General features: G+C 44.0%; 1 protein-coding gene across 7 annotated transcripts in view; it reads left to right on the forward strand.

The window, feature by feature from the left end:
• LOC144609123 (monoacylglycerol lipase ABHD2-like) overlaps positions 1-13,565 on the forward strand; it is a 93,201-nt gene that overhangs the window by 68,990 nt on the left and 10,646 nt on the right. The gene's annotated exons all lie outside the window — the stretch shown is intronic.

The raw sequence follows: 13,565 nt of genomic DNA on the forward strand, positions 1-13,565 counted from the left end.
CCCCCATCACCACAGTGGCATTACCTTTCTTACATGCCAATTTTAACTCCTGCTGCATCTTACACCCTACATCCGGGCTACTATTTGGGGGTCTATTGATAACACCAATTAGTGTCTTCTTGCCTTTACAATTCCTCAACTCAATCCACAGTGACTCTACCTCGTCAGTCTTCCCTCACAAGGGACTGAATTTCATCCCTCACCAGCAGAGCTACCCCACCGCCTCGGCCCACCTGCCTGTCCTTTCTATTGGATGTATAACCCTGAATATTAAGTCCCCAGGCCCGATGCTCCTGCAGCCACGTCTCTGTAATCCCCACAATGTCATATCTACCAACCTCTAACTGAGCCTCAAGCTCATCTACTTTACTTCTTATACTTCACGCATTCATATACAATACTTTTAATTCCTTACTCATCTCACCCTCCACATCGATCCCTATTACACTTGGCCATTCTCTCCTATCCCTTTGTGAGCTTTCTTTCCCGTTAATTCTGGGGTTATTAACTAACCCTTTACTCTCTTTCCCTTTAACTCCATCATTGACTATCCCATTTGACCCCACCCCCCCTTATTTAGTTTAAAACCACCCGTGAAGCAGTGGCAAACCTGCCTGCCAGAATGCTGGTCCCCCACCTGTTAAGGTGCAATCCATTCCTTTTGTACAATTCCCCCTTACCCCAAAACAGATCCCAGTGATCTAAGAATCTAAATCCCTGCCCCATGCACCAATCCCTGCCCCCTGAAGAATTTTAAAAGTTAACACCTAGCTCTGTGAACTGGTTTAGAATAAATTTGCACACGGTAATGCAAATGTATTCTGCATCCTTTTGTTCACGTGATGCAGGCAGTTTGCATCATGTTGCCAGGATGTTTTAGCCCAGATTTAGCCCAGGTAATCCCAGTCATAGTTTTGAGGATTACAAAAATCAAAATAGTAAATGCTCATTATCGTGGACTTCTGTGGAACTGATTCCGGTTACAGGATGGACTGACCAAACTTCACCGCCAGGCCGGGCTGCCGATGCCATCCTAAGCCCACTCCACCTTGCCGGCCGCTTCCAGATAGGACCCACCGACCATCACCGCCAGGCCGAGCTGCCGAAGCCGGCCTGCACTGCTTCCAGCCCAGATCTTCTGCCACCACCGCCGGCCCACACAGCTTCCTCAGCCGCTTCTCGGCTGCGCTGGCCACCGTCGACCCCCACCTGCACTGCAGGCCGCAACCAATGACTCCGCTAATCCTCGCCTCTCCCCGGCCGCCAGTACGCCAAGGCCTTCAACTCACCTGGATTCCAGGCCCAGCTCCAGACCGAGAGTCTGAAGAAGGGTCTCGAGCCGAAACGTCACCCACCCACGTCTCCACAGATGCTGCCTGACCTGCTGAGTTACTCCAGCACTTTGTGTCCTTTTGTATATTAACCAGCGTCTGCAGTTCTTTGTTTCTACTACTTATACAACAATACTCTATTACACAGTAATCTCTTACTTGTTTATAGCGTATAATCATCAATATCAGGCACCATTTCCTCTCCATGGTCTGTTATGAGGGTTACTATAATTGACAGTAAAAACACAAGACTTTGTATTCACGTCTCCGCTCCATAGAAGTATGTACGAGTTCTCCCTAACTGTGGATGAACCCAGGTATCTTTGTCCTACCTCCCAACCTAAAAATCAAAACTACAAAAGCTTGCTTGTTTTAGCCTCGTAAGAGCTTTAGACTTTGCATTTCACCTTCCCAAAGCAGTTCAGCTGAAAGGCTTTTGTAAGTAAAAATGAGGAGTTAGGATGAGAAATGCATACCTTCCATTCCAAGCAGTTATTTTTAACATGATTAAATGCTCCCATTGGGTTTAAAGTGCTTTATAATTACAATAAACTGAATGTAGGAATGTGCATCCCACTATTTGCTGCTGTATTTTCTGAACTGACTAAATTCTGACACCCTGCAAAGGTGGTATGATCCAGGAATTAGTTTTACTTTCCTGCTGCAATGGCCTGTGAGCGCCTTCTGTTGGTTGTAGTATACACATGATTGCAGACAGCTATGTGCATCCAATGTATAACTTTTATTAACTGTGATGGCATTGAGAGAAAATCGGGAAAGATGGTTGTAATTGTGAGAAACGAGATGAGTTAAGGCCAGCAGGCTGGCAAATCAGTGATTTAACTGATGCCACTCCAATTTTAAAATCTTACCATGCAAGACGAGTGAATAACAAACAAGTTGAAACAGTGCTTTACAAAACGACCTCATGAATCTGTGTAGGAAAATAACTGCAGATGCTGGTACAAATCGAAGGTATCACAAAATGCTGGAGTAACTGCAGGTCAGGCAGCATCTAGGAGAGAGGGAATGGGTGACGTTTCTGGTCGAGATCCGAAACGTCACCCATTCCCTCCTAGATGCTGCCTGACCTGAGTTACTACAGCATTTTGTGATACCGTGATAACCTCATGAATCTGTACTTGTTAAAACCTGTTTATGGCATAATAGGTGGCTTGTTCAGGATAACTGTTCAGGATTACATATCCAGTATTTAACTTACCCATGTCCTTTTCTTACACCCAACAGTCAATTATGTTGTACATCTGGTTCAATTCTGCCAATGAAATATGTTTGTAACAGATGCAGACCAACAGACAATTAAACACATTAGCCTTGCTGATATGTGATATCCTATACATCGGACATAACTTTCAGCTACCAAACTGCAGCTTTAGTCTCTTCAGCCTTAGCTTAAATTTCCCTATCAGGAGGTGGTGGTCTGAAGCTGCATCTGCTCCACTTCTTCTTCTGACATCTTCTGAACTTTTTACAGATACAAATATGGTCAATTTGGTTTTCTGTGACATGATCTGTCATGGCTGAGATGCGTCATGTTTCCCGTCGCTGGGGCACCTTCTTCAACCAAGTGTGTAATTTGGTTTTCATTCGTCAATGTTTCTGTAACTCCCACTGTTTTCCAGGGTGGGGTAGTTAACCCCCAACCTGGAGGACCAGGGACTGCTTCGTCTGCCTCCTCACCCATCACCTGTCCGGTTTGGTTGAACCTGCCAGGGATATAAAACCCCACCCGGCATAGCTCACAGGATCACTGGAGTATGCAAGCCTCTCCACCACGTCACGGTTGCAATCCAGGAGAAGAGCTTTAGTGTGTGGCTCTGTTAATTTGTTTGTGATTAGGGTTAATTGGAAGACCATAGCAGAACATTGGATGTTGACGTGGAGTCAAATTGCCAGCAGGAGGATGTGTTTGGTTTTGAAACCTCTTTATATACAAAACAGTAATGGGAGCACTTTTACAGTCATAGATCGAACTTTGATTAGCATGATATATACAGTTCTCAACTGTTTGGGATTGCAGCAAAATGAATTAGCACATACTGTTAAATAGCAGAGGCATTTGACAGCTGTGAACAGTACCTCTTTGCATAGACCGAGATTCACTAAATTTAGTGTTTCTTGAGTGACTAAGTGCTTTTGTATTTATTCACAAAATGCTGGAGTAACTCAGCAGGTCAGGCAGCATCTCAGGAGATTTTTTTTAGATTTAGATTTAGAAGGAATGGGTGATGTTTCGGGTGGAGACCCTTTGGGGTGACCTGCTGAGTTATTCCAGCATTGTGTGAATAAATACCTTTGATTTGTACCAGCATCTGCAGTGCTTTTGTACTATGGTTTTAGTTTAGTTTAGAAATACAGCGCAGAAACGGGCCCTTCGGCCCACCAAGTCCACATCGACCACAATCCCCGCACATTAACACTATCCTACACACTAGAGACAATTTTTAAAAAACATTTATATCAAGCCAATTAATCTACAAAACCTGTACCTCTTTAGATGGTGGGAGGAAACTGAAGTTCTTGGAGAAAACCCAGGCAGGTCAAGGGTAGAATGTACAAACTCCGTACAGACAAGCACTCGTAGCCAGGATCGAACCGGGTCTCTGGTGCTATAAGGCAGCAACTCTACTGCTGTGCCACCGTGCTGCCCTATGACATCTGAAATGGACAGTTCTGCATTGGTTTTCCGAGGCAGCGTGAAGTGTAGATGGAGTCAATGATCGGGAGTCTGGTCTCTGTGATGGACTGGGCTACATCTACAACTCTGCAATTTCTTGCAGTACTGGGCAGAGCAGTTCCCAAACCAAGCTGCGATGCAACCCGACAGTATGCCTATGCCTTTTATGTTGCATCGGTAGAAGTTTGTTAGTCTTTGGAGACAAGCTGAATTTCCTCAGACTCCAAAGGAAAGTTATTTCCTTATTGGTATGCCTTCTAGGCTTTTGCATCAATGTCATTTGTCCACGACAGGTGTTGGGAGTATTAATGCCAAGGAAGTTGAAGCTTCGGCAACATTGATGCTGATTGGACCCACCACGCTCTAACACCATGTCAGTACTCCACCATGCTTCCTTAAGGTGATAACTATCTCCTATGTCTTCTTGACATTGAGGGAGAGATTGTTGTTCTGGCATCATGCTACCAAGTGCTCCATCCTGTACTCCTTGTTCACGATTCGGCCCACCACAATGGTATCATCTGCAAACTTTTAGATGGAGTTAGAGCCTAATTTGGCCACAGTGGTGAGTGTGTAGGGAGTATATTCGGGGACTGAGAGTGCATCCTTGTAGAGAGAATTATTACGGATGAGGTGTTGTCACCGATCCTCACTGATTGTGGACAATAGACAATAGGTGCAGGAGGAGGCCATTCGGCCCTTCGTGCTAGCACCGCCATTCAGTGTGATCATGGCTGATCATTCTCAATTAGTACCTCGTTCCTGCCTTCTCCCCATACCCCCTGACTCCGCTATCCTTAAGAGCTCTATCTAGCTCTCTCTTGAATGCATTCAGAGAACTGGCCTCCACTGCCTTCTGAGGCAGAGAATTCCACAGATTTACAACTCTCTGACTGAAAAAGTTTTTCCTCATCTCCGTTCTAAATGGCCTACCCCTTATTCTTAAACTGTGGCCCCTGGTTCTGGACTCCCCCAACATTGGGAACATGTTTCCTGCCTCTTAACGTGTCCAACCCCTTAATAATCTTATATGTTTCGATAAGATCCCCTCTCATCCTTCTAAATTCCAGTGTATACAAGCCTAGTCGCTCCAGTTTTTCAACATATGACAGTCCCGCCATTCCGGTACTTAACCTAGTAAACCTTCGCTGCACACCCTCAATAGCAAGAATATCCTTCCTCAAATTTGGAGACCAAAACTGCACACAGTAGTCCAGGTGTGGACTATGGGTCAGAAGGTTTGAGGATCCAGTGACAAAGGGGGTGCTGATTCCGAGGTCCAACAGTTTGGACACGAGGCTGGATGGGACTAAGGAATTGAAAGCAGAGCTGTAGTCGACAAGTGTTGTCAACGAGTTCCAGAGATAGGTTTAGGGCCAGGGAGATGGCGTCTGCTGTGCTAAGCAAACTGGTGGATTAGTGGAAGCTGGATTTAATGTGCGCCATCACCAGCCTCTCAAAGTACCCCATGATGATAGAGCCACTGCACGGTGGTCATTTAGGCATGCCACCTTTCTTTCCTTTGACACTGGGATGATGGTGGTCGTCTTGAAGCAGATGGGGTCAACGGAATGGAGTGGTGTGATGTTAAAGATGTCTGTGAATATCTCTACCAGCTAATTCACATAGGTCCCGAGGACTTGGCCATGGACTCCATCCAGGACTGTTGCTTTCCGCAGATTCACTCTCAGGAAAGCTGATCTCGCAGCGTGCAAGCCTTGCCGCAATCTATGGGTATCTGTGTCATTGGCTCGGGACCAGCTCGGTAACATTTGTGAACTTTTAGATGGAGTTAGGGCCCAATAGGTCAGACATTTATGGATCCAGTGGCAAAGGGGTTGCTGATTCCTAGCTCCAGGAATTTGAACATGAGGCTGGATGGGACTATGGTATTGAAAGTGGAGCGAAAGTTGATAAATAGGAGTCCTTGGTGTCAGTGTTCCAGGGATAAGTTTAGGGCCAGGGAGATGGTGTCTGCTATGAACATGTTGCGATGTAAGCAAATAGCAGTGGATTATTGGCTGGGTGTTAGGTGCGCCATCACCAGCCTCCCTTAAATGGGGCATCTTGGTCGACATGGACGAAATGTATCGAAGAACTCCTCTTAGCGTCCTTAATGGTTCTGATAGGGAGATAAAAGGATTGCACCAAAGAAATGTTGTGTGCAAGATACATCTTCTGGATGCACTGGGACGCATCCTCAGTGATGTGACCTGGGGTCATCGGGTGTACCGGGTCTCACAACATCAGACCCCCTCGCCCAGGCGACCCAGCCGGGGTTGATCAGGCCCCGACTTGCGTCCCAGCAACAACTGCCCACGGTTCAGCCCTCTTAATCCAAAGCCATCTAGTGGCTTTCTCTGCGGCTTCGCTTGCGGATTGAATGGCCGTCTTCTTTGCCAGCCCCGAAATGCCCAATTGGTTGAGGACTTTGCAGAGTGAGCATCCTGCAAAGCCTCTACAGCCCACCTCTATGGGTTCATAGCGTGTCTTCCAGCCTCTGTCCAAGTTTACAGTCGATATTTAACTTAGAAAGGACAATTTAAGTGAAAACAGGAAGCTGAAAATAGAGAGCAAGATTAATGGGCAAAGATTCAGCATAGTGTTCTGCATGGATGTGAGAAAATAAAGTATTTTTATTTACTTGCTGAGAAATAGCAGCTGTGAAAATGCAAAGGGATCCTGTTGCCTCTTCAAAACCAATGCACATTGCGAAAATAATGAATATGTTCACACAAATAAATTGTTGGCCTTTGTCCCATGAGGATTGGAGCAGAAAACTGTATAGGTGCAACTTTGGATATATGGAGCTTGGATCATTCAGAGTACTTGTTCTCATAATTTAATAGTTTAAAATATAAAAACAAATTGCAGATTCTGATTTCTTTGGCGTCAGAAGGTGTGTCAGCTTCCCAGCGCCCTTGCGGGTTTGCAAAAACAAATTGCATAAACTCTGTTAGCACTCACTTAAATTCAGATTTAGAGGTGATTTAATCAAGAGATTTAAATTGCTCGAGTAGAAAAATCTTTCTAAATAAATGGGGATCTTAAAATTCGAACCAGCCATTGATGATAAATTTGCACCATTTGATGTAGTGGAAATTTCAAACTAAAAAAACTAGATAAACAGGGGTAATTTTTTGCATCGGTCTTTACAGTGGAAGACACCAACAATGTGCCTGAAATTCAAGAGTCAGGGGGTGGAAGTTATTGGAGTGGCTATTGCTGAGGGGATGTTTGGGAAGCTGAACGTGGATAAGTCACATGGACCAGATGGACTGCACCCTAGGGTTCTGAAAGAGGTGGCTTTAGAGAGTGTGGATGCATTAATAGTGGTATTTCAAGAATCACTAGAGTCAGGAGTTCCAGATAATAGGAAAATTGCCAATATTACCCCGCTGTACAAGAAGGGAGCAAAGCAGAATAGTGGGAACTCTCGGCCGGTTAGCCTGACTTTGGTGGTTGGTAAGATTTTAGAGTCCATTATAAAGGATAAGATTACGGAGTACTTAGAAGTACTTGATAAAATAGGCCGGTCAGCATGGTTTTGTGAAGGGGAGATCTTGCCTGACAAATCTGCTGGCTCGAAGGGCCAAATGGCCTCCTCCTGTACCTATTTTCTATGTCTGTCTAATTATTTGAAGAAGTAAATAGCAGGACTGACAAAGGAGAGTCAATAAATGAATGAATGAATAAGTTTATTGGCCAAGTATGTGCATATACAAGGAATGTGCCTTGGTGCTCCGCTCACAAATGACAACACAAACATACAGTTAACAATTAAGAATAAAGCATAAACACATCAAAACAATTAGAATACAACATTATGGTCTAAACATGTCGGTGAAAATAAACCAGAGCAAAAAAGAAACTACAGACTTTGGTTATTGAGTAGAACTAGCACTCGTGGGAAAAAAGCTATTTTTATGTGCAATAGATGTTGTACACCTAGATTTTCAGAAAGCCTTTGTTAAAGTGCCACATGTGAGGCTGCTAAGGAAGATGAGAGCCCATGGTACCAAAGGGCCGCTACTAGCATGGATCGCAGGTTGGCTGGGTGGCAGAAGACAAAGAGTGGCAATAAAGGGGGCTTTTTGTGGTTGGCTGCCAGTGACTAGCGGAGTTCCGCAGGGGTCAGTGCTGGGGCTACTACGCTCCACGTTGTATATTAATGATTTGGATGAGGGGACTGAAGGCTTTGTGGCCAAGTTTGCAGATGATACAAAAATAGGTGGAAGGGCAGGTAGTGTAGAGAAAGCAGGGACTCTGCAGAAGGACTTGGACAGGTTGGGAGAGTGGGCAGAGAAGTGTCAGATGGAATATAATGTAGCAAAGTGTAGAGTCATGCATTTTGGTAGTATTAAAAAAATTGTAGACTATTTTCTAAATGGGGAGAGAATCCAGAAATCGTACATGCAAAGGGACTTTGTAGTGGTGCAGGAGTCCCAAAAAGTTAATTTGCAAGTTGAATCGGTAGTAAGGAAGGCAAATGCAATGCTAGCATTTATTTCAAGAGGGCTAGAATACAAAAACAGGGATGTGATGCTGAGGCTCTATAAGGAGCTGGTCAAGCCACATTTGGAGTATTGTGAGCAATTTTGGGCACCATATCTGAGGAAGGATGTGCTGGCTCTGGAGAGGGTCCAGAGGAGGTTGACAAGAATGATCCCAGGAATGAGTGGGTTAACATATGATGAGCGTTTGACAGAACTGGGCCTGAACTCATTGGAGTTTAGAAGAATGAGAGGCACCTCATTGAAGCTTACCGAACGGTGGGTGAAAGGTTTGGATAGAGTGGATGTGTGGAGAGGATGTTTCCACTAATGGGACAGGCTAGGACTAGAGGTATAGCCTCAGAATTAAAGGATGTTCTTTTAGGAAGGAGATGAGGAGGAATTTCTTTAGTCAAAGGGTGGCGAATCTGTGGAATTCAATGCCACAGAAGGCTGTGGAGGACGTCAATGGATATTTTTAAGGCAGAGATAGATTGTTGATTAGTTATTGGGTGAAGGCAGGAGAATGGTGCTAGGAGGGAGAGATAGATCAGCCATGATTCAATGGTGGAGTAGACTTGATGGGCTGAATGGCCTAATTCTGCTCTTATCCCTTATGACCTAATTTTAGTTTTCAAGACTTGAAGTCGCTAGATTTTGTTGGCTACGTGTATGAAGGTGCACAGAATAAATGTGCAATGCAAAAATATGGCCATTCACCTTGCAATAGGGTTAGGTCTAGATTGGTCATTAGTCATTAAATGAAGGAGCAGATTGGAGATGCCTCTTTATACAAACAGCCCATATTCCTTGGTGACTAAAATTTAAATTTGAATGTACTCGTATTAGGTTCCCCAGCGTGCTGTCAGCTTTAATGTTAAATTGAAGTTTACGAGCTAAAATTCTGTGGTACAAAATATATATTTTTTAACAACTTTGAACTTGAAGAGTACAAGTGGTGCCAGAACCGTGGCGACTTTTGCATACTGCCTCTGCAATTCACTATTACACTCGTGTACTTAAGTATGATCGTGCTCATGTATAGTAAGATTTGACTGAACTGAATGCAAAAGGGAATGTCACCGTAGCTAGGTCCATGTGACCATGAAGTACCATGGCGCCAATATTTGATGACTGCTGTGTTGGTGGCTGGAACATTGCTGTGAGAGTGGCTGCTATTTGACTGCACCTTGTCCTGGTCCAATTTTTCCCTTCTCATTATGTTTATTGGTGGGGGGTAAAATATTTACCTTAATCAAATTTTAATCAAATACTAGACCGTGGACCCGTTGGGCCCTAACCTCTCCTGCATTGATGCAGTACCCTCTCTCCCCCTCCTCCCCTCTTCCCCCCTCTTCCCCCTTCTCCCCTTCTCCCTCCCTTCCCGTCTCCCCCCCACTCCATCCTCCTCAACCCCCCTTATCCTCCCTCCTCCCCCCCCCTTCCTCCCTCCCTCCCTAGGAGATAGATTTAAACTTTCAAATGTGAATAACTTTAAAAATATAACACCGATTTCAATGAAACTTTTTCCATTAGCACCAAAGGGACGACGGTGAGCAAGGTGGGCCTAAAATTGTTGCGCTATCGTGTACCGTTTTGGCTGTAGTTCAGGAACAAACAAACAAACAAACAAGAGTTTTAGTATATAGATAGATTATGGAGGAAAATCAATTTGTTCAAAAATGCAGATCTGTTTACAGCGTTACTAGGTTGTGTCTTGTATGCCTGCAGTATATTAAAGGATATAAATACTGTGGCATGTTTGGCACAATCATTTATTTTCATGCTTGTTCAGAGTTTATGGAAAATATTTTCTCTCCTTTGCTTGCATCTTTGATTTACTAATTTAATTTTGCCTGCAGTAAACATAAACCACATTCTTAGAGAGAAAACATGCAGTTAAAAACCATTGAAGTATCTCAACTGCATCAGCAGTGCAGTTGGTTTCCTGTTTTGTACACGTAAGCATGTGTTGGTCAGTGAAAAAACCTATTCAACATGGGGGCTTGTGAAGTCTTGTAATGTTTGCTCAGGTACCTTGCACTCACAGAGTGCTGATTGACTGCGAAGCCATCCAGCAGTTAAAGAGCTGGACAGCAGGTGCTGCCTGGGTCAATATTTGTGTTCAGCACCATCTCCTGCACAAACACACTGCACTTACTGGCACAGTTGTTCTTTATCTCGTCCTCTGAAGTGAATGTATTCCTGATCTATGATATGTGGGGGGTTTTGGTCACACTACAGACTTTCGTTTTGCACTATTATAATTACCTAGTGTTACCGTTATTAATTTATTGCATTATTGATTTATGTATATTTATGTGTGTTATTGCATTTACGGGCCTGTTAAGCAAGAATTTCATTGTTCCATTGTCAGTATCTATGACAATTAAACATAGAAAAATAGATACAGGAGTAGGCCATTTGGCCCTTCAAGCCGGCATCGCCATTCAATATGATCATGGTTGACCATCTAAAATCAGTATCCCGTTCCTGCTTTTTCCCCATATCCCTTGATTCCTTTAGCCCTAAGAGCTAAATCTAACTCTCTTGAAAACATTCAGTGAATTGGCCTCCAATTCTGTGGCAGAGAATTCCACAGATTCACAACTCTCTGGCTGAAGAAGTTTTTCCTCATCTCAGTCCTAAATGGTCTGCCCCTTATTGTTAAACTGTGACCCCTGGTTCTGGACTCCCCCAACATCGGGAACAATTTTCCAGCATTTAGTCTGTCCAATCCTTTAAGAATTGTATATGTTTCTATAAGATCCCCTCTCATCCTTCTAAATTCTAGTGAATACAAGCCCATTCTTTCATCATATGTCAGCCCTGTCATCCCGGGAATTAACCTGGTGAACCTACTAAGCTGCACTCCCTCAATAGCAATAATGTCCTTCCTCAAATTAGGAGACCTAAATTGCACACAATACTCCAGGTGCGGTCTCACCAGGGCCCTGTACAACTGCAGTAGGACCTCCATGCTCCTAAACTCAAATCCTCTCGCAATGAAGGCCAACATGCCATTAGCTTTCTTCACTGCCTGCTATGCCTGCATCCTTATTTTCTGTGACTGATGTACAAGCACACCCAGGTCTCGTTGCACCTCCCCTTTTCCTAATCTGACACCATTTAGATAATAATCTACCTTCCTGTTCTTGCCACCAAAGTGGATAACCTCACATTTATCCACATTATACTGCATCTGCATGCATCTATCTACCCAATCAACCAACCTATCCAAGTAACTCTGCAGCCTCATAGCATCCTCCTCGCAGCTCACACTGCCATCCAGCTTTGTGTCATCCACAAACTTGGAGATGTTACATTTAATTCCCTCGTCTAAATCATTAATATATATTGTAAACAACTGGGGTCCCAGCACTGAGCCCTGCGGCACACCACTAGTCACTGCCTGCCATACTGAAAAGGACCCGTTAATTCCTACTCTTTGCTTCCTGTCTGTCAACCAGTTCTCTATCCATGTTAATACCCTACCCCCAATACCATGTGCTCTAATTTTGCACAGTAATCTCTTGTGTGGAACCTTGTCAAAGGGTTTTTGAAAGTCCAGATACACCATACCCACGGGCTCTCCCTTATCCATTCTACTTGTTACATCCTCAAAAAATTCCAGAAGATTAGTCAAGCACTCTTGGAGATTAAAGGAATTGCAGATGCTGGTTTACCAACAAAAAAAACAAAGTGCTGGAATAACTCAGCAGGTCAGGTAGCCTCTCTGGAGCACGTGGACAGGTAACATTTTGGATTGGGAGTCTTCTTCAGACTGATTGTACGTGGTGGGGGGGGGGGGGAGGGAGGGGGAGGAAATCTGGGAAATGGGTGGGGTGTGATGGCCTCTGGGACACTCCTAACTCTTGAGTAACTCATGGTTAAATGGATTTGTTTTGTATTTTAGTTTAGTGGTATAGATTTGAATGAAAATGAAGCTTTTCAAAAGATAGCACCTGAGATACGATGCAAAGCATGTGCTTTTCTTAATTCATGGTGATAGCACATGTAGATAGGGTGGTGTAGACTGCCCATGGTGTACTTGCCTTCGTTGCTAGGGTCATTGAATATAAAAGTCAGGAATACTTGATGCTGATTCAGAGAATTTGGGTTAGGCTGAATTTGGAGTATTGTGTGCGGTTTTGGTTGCCCCCTTACAGGAGAGATGTGGAAGCTTTGGAGAGGGTGCTGATGAGGTTTGCCAGATGCTGTCTGTATAAGAGGGTTTCAGCTACAAGGAGATGTTGGATAGACTTGGATTGTTTTCTCTAGAATGTCAGAGATTTGATAGAAGCAGATAAAATTGAGAGGCTTAGATAGGGTAGAAATGTCCAATGCTGGAGCACACAGTCCCAGGGTAGAAATGTCCAATGCTGGAGCACATAGCGATAAGGTGAGTGGGGCATGTGTTGTACATATAGAGTGGTAAGCATTGCAAGGGGGGTTGTGGAGGGAACTACGATAGTGGCGTTTAAGATGCTGTTCGGTAGGTACAAGGAAGTACAGGGAATAGTGATATGGATGATGCACAGGCAGATGCGATCAGTTCAGTTAGGCAGAACTTTCGGCACAAACATTGTGGGCTGAAAGGCCGTTCCTGTGCTGAACTATTCTATATCCTAATACAACTGAAGACGTGATGTACACCTGTGTGGGATTCAACCTCTCAATGCCTGTGGTGTTGTCATCGCAGCTAGGCCTGACCTTATCCCTGCCCAGAATGCATAAATAAACTTCCTGGCAGATGTTATTAAATGATGTCCAAAATTGCTGCCTCTCATCTCTTAGACATTCTGAAGAAATATCCAATACCTCAAATGAAATCCAGTAGTCAATCCTACATGGGATTTGATCGTGGAATCTTTGATTGGTATTTCACTAATCTGTGAACTTGAGCAAGTGAGCTCTGAAGAAAGCTGTAGAATCCATATGAAACTCGGTTAAAGTTGATTTCGGTAAAAATAACGTTAATTTGTAGATCTTGTACAGAGAGGAGGGAAGTTGCAAATGTTTTGCTCTAATTGATTGCACTTT

The sequence above is a fragment of the Rhinoraja longicauda genome, chromosome 33, assembly GCF_053455715.1.
Source record: "Rhinoraja longicauda isolate Sanriku21f chromosome 33, sRhiLon1.1, whole genome shotgun sequence".
NCBI classification, from domain to species: Eukaryota; Metazoa; Chordata; class Chondrichthyes; order Rajiformes; family Arhynchobatidae; genus Rhinoraja; species Rhinoraja longicauda.